The sequence below is a fragment of the Bubalus kerabau genome, chromosome 9 (genome assembly GCF_029407905.1).
Source record: "Bubalus kerabau isolate K-KA32 ecotype Philippines breed swamp buffalo chromosome 9, PCC_UOA_SB_1v2, whole genome shotgun sequence".
Lineage (NCBI taxonomy): Eukaryota > Metazoa > Chordata > Mammalia > Artiodactyla > Bovidae > Bubalus > Bubalus kerabau.
Window position 1 is genome coordinate 62,841,737 of NC_073632.1, and position 11,532 is coordinate 62,853,268.

Here is an 11,532-nt window from a genome sequence, read left to right on the forward strand (position 1 = left end):
AAGTGATCAGTAAAACTGGTTAAATCCTAGCAATATTAACAAAAAAAAAAAAAAAGAGAAGATACAAATTACCAGTATAATAGATGAAATGGGAGATATCTCTATAGATCTGGCTGATCTAAAATGAAAACAAGATGATACTAAAAACATCTATACATATATTAATCCACAAACTTAGATCAAATGAACCAATTCTTCAAAAACCTAAGCTATTACAACTCACACAATATGAAATAGAGAATTGAATAGCCTTGTAGCTATCAAGGAAACTGAATTTATAATTTAAATCTCCCCCAAAGAAACTGCCAATCCCAGGTGATTTCATTGACAAATTGTACCATATTTTAAAGGCTTCCCAGGTGGCTCAGTGGTGAAGAATCTGACTGCCAATAAAGGAAAAGAGGGTTTGATCCATAACTCTGCAAGATTCTCTACAGGAGGAAGAGGCAACCCATTACTGTATTTTTGCCTGGGAAACCACATGGACAGAGGAGTCTGGCAGGCTACACCCTATGGGGTCGCAAAGAGGCAGACATGACAGAGCAACTAAGAATGCTTGCAGCATATTTTAAAATAAGAACACTAATTCTATGTAATATCTTACATAAAATATACAAAAATTAACACAAATTAGATCATAAACTTGAAGATAAAGTGTAAAATAATTAAATTTTAAAGAGCGACATAGTAGAAAATCTTTGTGATATAGAACTACATAAAATATATTAGATTTCACTGAAAAAATACAGTCTACAAAATGAGAAATGGTAAAGTGGACTTTATAAAGTTAAAAACATTTGTTCTGTGAAGGATGCTATTAAAGGGAGGAAAAGATAATTATATTCTTGAAGAAAATATTTTTAAGCCATAATCTGGAAAAGCACTTGTATCTAGAATACTTAAAGGACTTTCAAAACACAACCATAAAAACAAAACAAAGAAAAATATTACATAATTTGAAAATATAAAGACCTCAACAAATCTTTCACTAAAGAGGATATATAGATGACAATAAGCACATGAAAAGAATAGCTTAAAAAAAAAAAAAAAAGAAAAAAGCCATAATACCAAATTCTGGTAATGGTAATACCACTTTGGAAAACAGTGCAGAAATTTCTAAAAATTGAACATGTAATTGCCATGAAATCCAGCTACTGTCCTGTGCATTTATATGATAAAAATGAAAAGCTGTCTTGATACAATATCCTGTAGCTAAATGCCTAGAGAAGTTTTATTTAAAATAGCCTAAACTTGAAAAACCTTTATGAGGTAAATGGTTAAACTAATGGTGGTACCTTCATATCATGCAATAGTACTCATCAATAAAAAATATTAAAGTATTGATACTCATAAGAACTTAGAAGAATCTCCGAAGAATTAATAATACTTTGAATGAAAACAAAACAATCCGAAAATGTTACATACTATATTATTCTATTTATAAAACTGTCTTCAAGTGATAAAATAATAGAAATGAAGAATGGTTAGAGGTTCTAGGAGTTTGGATGGGATTGGGGTGTGAGGAAAGTGAGTAAAATCATAAAAGGGTAACATGAGGGATCATTTTTTCATGTGTGCATCTCTACAGGTTAGTTCTTAAAAGTGATTTATCTGGTATAGAAGTCCATTTGAAAATTAATATAATTGTACAACAAGTTTATAAAATTATGAGTAAACTTTTCTACATTCTCTACATTACTGGTATACAAACTGAGATAAAAATATTTTATGTATATTGGAATATTTCTAAGCTGTGTTCAGGCAAGGATGGCATAAGGAAATCAATTTAGAATCCTCAAATTGCACATTGCATCTCCAAAATTGATGCACTGTCTTAGGAGCTCATGAGGACAGTACATTCAAATCCCTGGGTGAATGTAGGACAGATTGTAAACTTCAAGAAATCTGAAATCAATCCCCAAGTCATACACAAATGGAAAAGTGTGACCTAGCACATCCTCTGAAAGATCAATGGTTGATCATTAATATATGCTGACATAGGAGTGAATACTAGGACATTAAGCTTAAAAATAAAAATAAGGAAAATAAATTGATCATGGACATCAAGAGGCTGTACACCATGGGAGAAATGGATCTCACAGAATCAGAGCAATGAATTCACTGAGCCAAACATACAAATGAACAAAAAGAGCAATAACAATAAACCCTGAGGAATAAGAAATAAGAATCCAGAATTGCTATAACATTATATAAAGTATTTAGTTTTCACCAAAGTATTATGTGACATGGCAAAGGAAGCAACATGTTACCCATACTCAAGAAAAAGAGAGAACAGAATATGCCTTTAAGTTCCCCAGTGTTCAACTTAGCAGACGCAGATTTCAAAGCAGTTATTATATGTGATCATAGAACCATAGAAAACCATTTTCAAACACTTAAAGGAAAGTCTCACCAAATAGACAATTTCAAATAAAGATGGAGAAACTATTTAAAAACGAATGGAAATTCTGGATTTAAAAAGTAAAAAAAAAATGAAATGAAAATTTCATCCCACAACTCAACAGGAGATGTGAGCTGAAAGGAAAGAATTCAATGATATTGAAGATCAATCAATACAATTTATACAATCTGGAGAAGAGAGAATGGAAAAAACTGAACAGAGCCTAAGAGAAACATCATGAATCACGAAGTCACTCAGTCGTGTCCGATTCTTTGAGGCCCCCATGGACTGTAGCCTATCAGGCTCCTCCGTCCATGGGATTTTCCAGGCAAGAGTGCTGGAGTGGATTGCCATTTCCTTCTTCAGGGGATCTTCCTGACCCAGGAATCGAACCCAGGTCTCCCGCATTGCAGGCAGATGCTTTACCGTTTGAGCCATCAGGGAAGCCTAATGAGAGAAACATGGAACACCATTAATGTATGTTAATAACAGAAGGAGAGGAGAGAGAGGATGGGGGAGAAAAAATATGTCAATAAGTGATTAAAAACCTCCCAAATTCTTTCTCTTCATAATAGTAATCTATATCCAAGAAGCTCAAAAAACTCCTAGTAGGATAAAAGGGTCTGATATACAGACATATCATAATTAAATTATTGAAAGTCAATGAAAAAGCAATTACTTTGGAAGAAATTTTTAAAAAATCTAAAAAAAAGGAGTCACAATAAAATTAAAATTTATTTCTCATAATTTCTCCTCAGGAAAAAAGTGGAGACCAGAAGGGAGTGGATGACTTCAAAGTGCTCAAAGGGAGGAAAAAAAAAATGTTATCCAAGTATTCTCTATGCAGCAAAATTCTCCTTCAAAACTGAAGAGTATATAAGGACATTCCTAGATGAACTAAACCTGAGATATTTTGTGAGCAGATTTGTCTTACAAGAAATACAAAATTTTTCAGGCTGAAAGGAAGTGATCCCAAGCAATAGAACACAGGAAGAGGTAATTATGTGCATGATTGAAAAAGGCAGTATAATAACATATTTATTCTCACTTCTCTTATGGAAATGTAAAATCACATAGTTACTTTATATAAAATAGTTTGGCAGTTTCTCAAAATGTTAAAAATAGAGTTACCATATGACCCAGAAATCCCAATCCTTGATAATTACCCAAGAGAAATGAAAACAAGTGTATACATAAAAATCTATAAATAAATATTTAAGCTAGCATTATTCATAATAGTCAAAGAGTGGAAAGAACTCAAATGTTTATTGAAAAATGAATGGACAATGTACTATAAATTATTAAACAATATTATTAAAAATAAAGTATTAATAAGTACTACATGAATGATCCTCTATAACATTATAAGTGAAAAATGCCAGACACAAAAGATTATTTATTATTTCATTTATATAAAATATCTAGAGTAGGCAGCTATATGGAAACAGAGAGTAGATTAATGTATGCCTAGGGCTATTGGGAAGGGGTAAGAAGTGATTTCTCGTTGATAGTAGGTTCACTTTTTGGGTACTGAAATTGTTTTAAAATTAGACAGTATTATTGGTTCCATAACTCTGTGTGTATGTGTGTATAAATATATTTAGAAGTATTGAATTTTCAAAATTCGTTTAATTAAAAAGTTGAAACCTGAATTTTTTTATATGAATATTATACTTAAATGAAGTTGTTTTTAAAAAGTTAAAATTTAAAAATCCAGTTTAAAAAGTAAAGAGGAAATAATTCAAGGACTAAATGTTTATGCAGGAAAAGTTAAGATATGAATGGTGAGCTGATTTTTAGATTTAGCAATCTAACCTCTATCTTCGTAGTAAAATTTCAGAATAATATGTGACTGTGCTAAATCTTTTTTGCTTTGATTATTCATTTATCACACCTGCTTCTAGAAGTATATATACCCTTTGAATCTGGAGGCTTACATTATTAAACACTGGGAAATTTTCATTACTCATTTAACAATATCTTCCATTCTGTAGTCTGTGATCGTTCTCAGTTGAAAGTTGCCTTCCCCGTGTCAGTGCTCCAAATGTCTGATGTATTTACTCTTTGTGCTTTTGTGTTACTGAGTTTTATTTGCACTTATGTATAGATTTCAAGATATTTGTTTCCATTTTCTTTCTTAAGGCCTCTCACCTTATTTACTAAAATTTTTGCTTCTAAAAATGAAATATCTTCTTATATTTTTTCTGTGTATACCAATCAAAACTTTCTAAACACAATCCCATTCTGAGCTTAATTTTTCTATTTTTTTCTGGGACCACTTTAATTTTGTTTTGCTGTTTGGGTTCATTTTTTCTTTTCTTTTTTTTTATATTTTCCTTAAACATCTCATTAACTATGACTATGCATTCATATTTAACAGGGAGACTCTAAAAAATCTGACTGGTTTATATCTGCCAATTTTTAACTTCCAGTCCTGGGATTAGCAGATGCAAACTAATATTGATGGATAAATAACAAAGTCCTATTATATAGCATAGGGAACAGTATTTAATATCTTGAGATAAACCATAATGGAAAAAAAAACATGAAAAGAATATATGTATAAGTGTAACAAGTCATTTTGCTCTATAGCAGAAGTTAAGCACAACATTGTAAATCAACTAAGCCTCAATAAAATAAAATAAAAAAAAAAATCTGGGGAAAGCACCTGAAGTGCCTGCTACAGGAGTTCTAGCTTGGGTTAATAGGCAATAGAGATTCATCACAGTGGTTCCCAAATCTGGCTGTATTTTAGAAACACCAGATGAACTTTATAAAGAAAAATTAATGACTTGCTCTGACTCAAGAATTTGAAGTAAATTAATTAAATGAGTTAAATTAAATTAATTTAATATGAATTAAATTAAATATAAATTAAATCAGAACCTATTCACGTAGAACTTTGGCATCAGTGGTTTTTTAAAAAAGCTCTTCCCTTGGAATCAAAGGATTAACCGGGTTACAGACTTCTGGACAAGGATGTGGCAGGATAGATAAACCTGTCCATGAAACAAGGATTTGAGGATGCCAGTGTCTAGTGACACAGGTGATTACAGCAAGAAAAGTTCCAGAGTCTCCCTTATTTCCTGACTTAAAGGAGCTTAGACTCACCGAAGGAGAAGAAATCCAGCCCTGAGCCTTTGGAGTCCAAGCACTGATTCCAAGACCCTAGACTACCAGAGAACTAACTCTAGAGAGTATCAAATAATGAGAATGCACACAAAGAAAACCACTTGAATACAAGACTCAGCGCCACCCAATCACCAGTAGCACCCTGTGAAGGACACCTTATCTAAACAACAAACAAAAGAAAAATACAAACCCAATCATCAGCAGACAGAATTACCAACTCACTCAGCCTGGCCCATCAGAGGAAAAACAAACAAACAAAAACTCGGCACAAATCTCACCCTATATGAAGCTTACACAAACCATTGGACCAGCTTTAGGAGGGAAGAAACCAAAAAGAAGAAATAATTCAACCTTGAAGCCTTGGAAAAGGATACCTCAAACACAATAAGTTGAACAAAAAAATAATAAAAAGGCAGAGAAATACTACACAAATGAAGGAACAAACTAGAAACACAGAAGTCCAGATAAATGAAGAGGAAATAGGCAAACTACTTGAAAAAGAATTCAGAATAAAAATAGTAAAGATGATCAAAAACCTTGAAAACAAAATGGAGAAAATGGAAGAATCAATTAATGAAGACCTAGAAGAATTAAAGAATAAACATACAGAGACAAACAACACAATTGCTGAAATTAAAAATAGTCTGGAAGGAATCAACAGCAGAATGTCTGAAATACAAGGTGGAAATAACTTCTGAAGAGCAGAATAAAGTAAAAAGAATGAAAAGAACTGAGGATAGTCTCAGAGACCTCTGGGACAATACCAAACTCACCAACATTCAAATTATAGGGGTTGCAGAAGAAGAAGAGAAAAAGAAAGGGTATGAGAAAATTTTTGAAGAGATTATAGTTGAAAATTTCCCCAACATGAAAAAGGAAATAGTCAATCAAGTCCAAGAGGCACAGAGAGTCCCATACAGGATAAACCCAAGGAGAAACACTCCAAGACACATACTAATCAAACTAACAAAGACTAAACACAAAGAAAGAATATTAAAAGCAGCAAGGGAGAAGCAACAAGTAACATAAAAGAGAAACCCTATACGCTTAATAGCTGATCTTTCAGCAGAAACTCTGCAGGCCAGAAGGGAATGGAAGGATATATTTAAAGTATTGAAAGGGAAAAATCTACAACCAAAATTATAGTACCTGGCAAGGATCTCTTTCAAAACAGATGGAGAAATAGAAAGCTTTTCAGCAAGCAAAAGTTAAGAAAATTCAGTACCACCAAACCAGCTTTACAACAAATGTTAAAGGGACTTATATAGTCAAGAAATACAAGAGAAGAAAAAAAAAAAAAAAAACTTACAAAATCAACCCCAAACATAAGAAAAATGGCAATAGGAATATATGTATCAATAATTATTTTAAATGTAAATGGATTAAATGCTCCAACCAAAAGACACAGACTGGCTGAATGGATACAAAAACAAGACCCACGTATCTGCTGTCTAATAAGAAACTCACTTGAGACCTCAAGACACATACAGACTGAAAGTGAGAGGATGGAAAAATATATTCCATGCAAATGGGAAGCAAAAGAAAGCTGGAGTAGCAGTCCTCATATCAGACAAAATAGACCTTAAAATAAAGAAGATCACAAGAGATAAGGAAGGACACTACATAATGATCATGGGATCAATCCAAGAGGAAGACATAACAATTGTAAATATCTATGCACCTGACATAGGAGCACCTCAATACAAAAAACAAACACTAACAGACATAAAAGGAGAGACTGACAGTAACACAATAATAGGAGACTTTAACACCTCACTCACACCAATGGATAGATCATCAAAACAGAAAATTAATAAGGAAACACAAGTCTTAAATGATACAGTAGATGAGATGGATCTCATGGATATCTTCAGGACATTCCATCCAAATGCAGAATACACCTTACTCCCAAGTGCACATGGAACATTCTCCAGGATAGACCACATCTTTGGTCACAAATCAAACTTCAGTAAATTTAAGAAAATTGAAATCATATCAAGCATCTTCTCTGACCACAATGCTATGAGACTAGATATCAATTACAAGAAAAAAAAACTGTAGAAACACAAACACATGGAGATTAAACAACATGTTTCTAAATAACATTGATGAAGACATCAAATGGGAAATCAAAAAATTCTAGAAACAAAATGACAATGAAAACACTACAACTCAAAACCTATGGGATGCATTGAAAGCAGTTCTAAGAGGGAAGCTTATAGCAATACAATTCTACCTCAAGAAACAAGAAAACCATTGAATAGACAACCTAACTTTACACCTAAAACAACTGGACAAAGAACAACAAAAACAAAACCCCAAAATTAGTAGAAGGAAAGAAGTAATAAAGATCCAAGTGTAAATAAATGAAAAAGAAATGAAAGAAAGAAAAGTAAAAATTAATAAAATGAAAAGCTGGTTCTTTGAGAAGATAAACAAAATTGGCTAAAAGCTTTTACCCAGATTCATCAAGAAAAAAAAGAAGAATCAAAACAACAAAATTAGAAATGAAAAAGGAGTGGTTACAACAAACAATGCAGTAATACAAAGGATTATAAGATACTATTATGAACAACTGTATGGCAAAACCACTGGATAACCTGGAAGAAATGGACAGATTCTAAGAAAAGTTCAATCTTCCAAGACCAAACCAGGAAGAAATAGAAATTATGAACAGCACAATTCATTTCAGTTCATTCGCTCAGTTGTGTCCTACTCTTTGTGACCCCATGGACTGCAGCACCCCGGCTTCCCTGTCCATCACCAACTCCTGGAACTTACTCAAATGCATGTTCATTGAGTCGGTGATGCCATCCAACCATCTCATGAACTGTTGTCCCCTTTTTTACCTGCCTTCAATCTTTCCCAGCATCAGGGCTTTTCCAATGAGTCAGTTCTTCGCATCAGCTGGCCAAAGTATTGGAGTTTTAGCTTCAGCACCAGTCCTTCCAATGAATATTCAGGACTGATTTCCTTCAGGATGGACCGCTTAGATCTCCTACAAGCATTGAAATTGAAGCTGTGATAAAATAATAATAATAATAATCTCCCCAAAACAAAAGCTCAGAACCAGATGGCTTTGCAAAGAATTCTATCAAACATTTAGAAAAGAGCTAATGCCTATCCTTCTAAAACTCTTACAAAAAATTGCAGAGGAAAGAACACCTCCAAACTTATTCTATGAGACCACAATCACTCTGATACCAAAACTAGACAAAGACAACACAAATAAAGAAAACTATAGGTTAATATCATTGATGAACATAGATTCAAAAATCCTCAACAAAATTTTGGCAAACAGAACTCAGCAACTCATCAAAAAGCTCATATACCATGATAAAGTTAGGTTTATTCCAGGAATGCAAGGATTCTTTAATATAAGCAAATCAATCAATGTGATAAATTATATTAGCAAATTAAAAGATAAAAACCATATGATCATCTGAAAGGTGCAGAAAAAGCCTCTGACAAAATTCAGTACCCATTTACAATTAAAATTCTTAAAAAAAAGGGCAGAGAGTTGATCCTAAGACGGCGGAGGAATAGGATGGGGAAATCACTTTCTCCCCCACAAATTCATCAAAAGAACATTTAAACGCTTAGTAAAATCCACAAAACAACTTCTGAATGCCGGCAGAGGACATCAGGCACCCAGAAAAGCAGCCCATTGTCTTCAAAAGGAGGTAGGAAAAATATAAAAGACAAAAAAAGAGACAAAATAGGTAGGGACGGAGCTCCGTCCTGGGAAGGGAGTCTTAAAAAGAGAGGTTTTCAAACACCAGGAAACATTCTCACTGCCGAGTCTGTGCAGAGCCTTGGAAGCACAGAGGGCAACATAATAGGGAGGAAAAATAAGTAAATAATTAAAACCCACAGATTACAAGCCCAAGGGTAACTCCCCCAGCGGAGAAGCAGCACAGAGGGCTGCGCCTGCCACTAGCAAGCGGGGGCTGGGCAGGGAGGCGCGGGCTGCATTGCTTAGACTAAGGATTGGGCCTGAATGCCCCCTAGGCTAATCAGGGCGAACTAATTTGGGCTAGCAAACCAGACTGTAGGATAGCTACCACGCGAAAGGCCCTAAGACACCACCAGGCACACGCACAGAACAAAGGGCGGAACAAAACTAGCTGGCTGCAGACCTTCCCCCTCCAGTGACAGGTAGCCAGAGCCGGAAGGGGGCAATCGCAGCCCCAGAGAGATGTTATCTACCAAACTGCAAGCAGGCTTCTTTGCTTACGAAGACTTCTTGGGGTTCTGGACAGTCATCTGCCTGAGAAGGTGCGCCGGTTGTACACCCAGAAAACCGAGCGGCAGGGACAGGAGAGGCGGTAAGTCGCAGTGACCACATTCGCCAAACACCTCATCACCGGAGCTGCTCCGAGCTGGGAAGGGCACAAAACCCAGGCCCAACAGAGTCTGAGGCTCTGAGGAGTACCCGAGTGCCTGAACCTGAGCGGCTTAGACCAGGGAGGTGCATGTAGCCCAGGGCCGGCATTGGACGGTTCCCGGCAGAGCAACCTAGAGCCTGAGCTGTGTGGGCAGGGAGGGCACATGCATCGTGAGCGGGGGCAGGCCCAGTGTGGCTGAGACACTGCAAGCACGCCAGTATTATTTGTTTGCATCTTCCCTCCCTCCCCACAGCGCGACCAAACAAGTAAGCCTAAAAAAGTGTCCACCACCGCCCCCTTGTGTCAGGGCGGAAATCAGACACTGAAGAGACCAGCATACAGAAGGTAAAACCGAGAGAACCGCCTTGGAAGTGAAAGGTGCAATAGATTAAAACTCTGTAGATAGTACTGCGGAGAAGGCAATGGCACCCCACTCCAGTACTCTTGCCTAGAAAATCCATGGATGGAGGAGCCTGGTAGGCTGCAGTCCATGGGGTCGCTAAGAGTCAGACATGACTGAGTGACTTCACTTTCACTTTTTACTTTCATGCACTGGAGAAGGAAATGGCAACCCACTCCAGTATTCTTGCCTGGGGAATCCTAGGGACAGAGGAGCCTAATGGGCTGCCGTCTATGGGGTCGCACAGAGTCGGACACGACTGAAGGGACGCAGCAGCAGCAGCAGCAGTTAGTATTGATTACATAGGAAGGGGCCTATAGATCTTGAGAAATATAAGCAGGACCAAAAAACTATCCGAAAATGAACTGACCCCACACTGCCTACAACACCGCCAGATAAAGTCTTAGATATATTTTTACTATTTTTATGATCACTCTTTTTTTCTTTTTTTAACTTTTAAAATTTTTAAGTCCTCTATTACTCCTTTAATTTTATTTTTATAACCTACTATTACTTTTCAAAAAAAAAACTTTTAAAAAGCAAACTTCATATATATATATATTTAATAACTTTTGTGACTTTTTTATCTTCTTCTTTTCTTTAATATTGTATTTTTGAAAATCTAATCACTACTCTAGAATTTTAATCTTTGTTTTTTGATATTTGTTATCAGTTTTGTACCTTTAAGAACCCAATCTTCAGTACCTATTTTTACTTGGGAGTGAGATTACTGGCTTGACTGCTCTCTCCCCCTTTGGACTGTCCTTTCCACTAGGTCGCCTCTGTCTCTTCCCTCCCCCTTCTCTTCTCTACCCAACTCTGAATCTCTGTGTATTCCAGACAGTGGAGGACACTTAGGGAACTGATTACTGGCTGGATCTGTCTCTCACCTTTTCATTCCCTCCTTTTTTCCTCCTGGCCACCTCTGTCTCCTTCCTCCCTCTTCTCTTCTCGGTATAACCCCATGAACATCTCTGAGTGGTCCAGACTGTGGAGCGCACATAAGGAAGTGATTACTGGCTAGCTTGCTCTCTCTTTTGATTCCACTTCATCTCATTTGGGACACCTCTAACTCCCTCCTCCCTCTTTTTTCCTCCATGTAACTCTGTGAACCTCTCTGGGTGTCCCTCACTGTGGAGAAACTTTTCATCTTTAACCTAGATGTTTTACCAATGGTGCTGTATAGGAGAAGTCTTGAGACTACTGTAAAA

At 35.9% G+C, this 11,532-nt stretch overlaps 1 long non-coding RNA gene across 1 annotated transcript; it reads right to left on the bottom strand.

Moving 5' to 3' along the window:
• Positions 1-585: 585 nt before the first annotated feature.
• LOC129619938 (uncharacterized) lies at positions 586-10,211 on the bottom strand. The gene is made up of 3 exons (XR_008698298.1): positions 9,673-10,211; positions 8,383-8,531; positions 586-2,848 (listed from the first exon to the last, which is right to left on the bottom strand). It is a non-coding gene; the product is annotated as an uncharacterized LOC129619938 (long non-coding RNA).
• Positions 10,212-11,532: the final 1,321 nt, after the last annotated feature.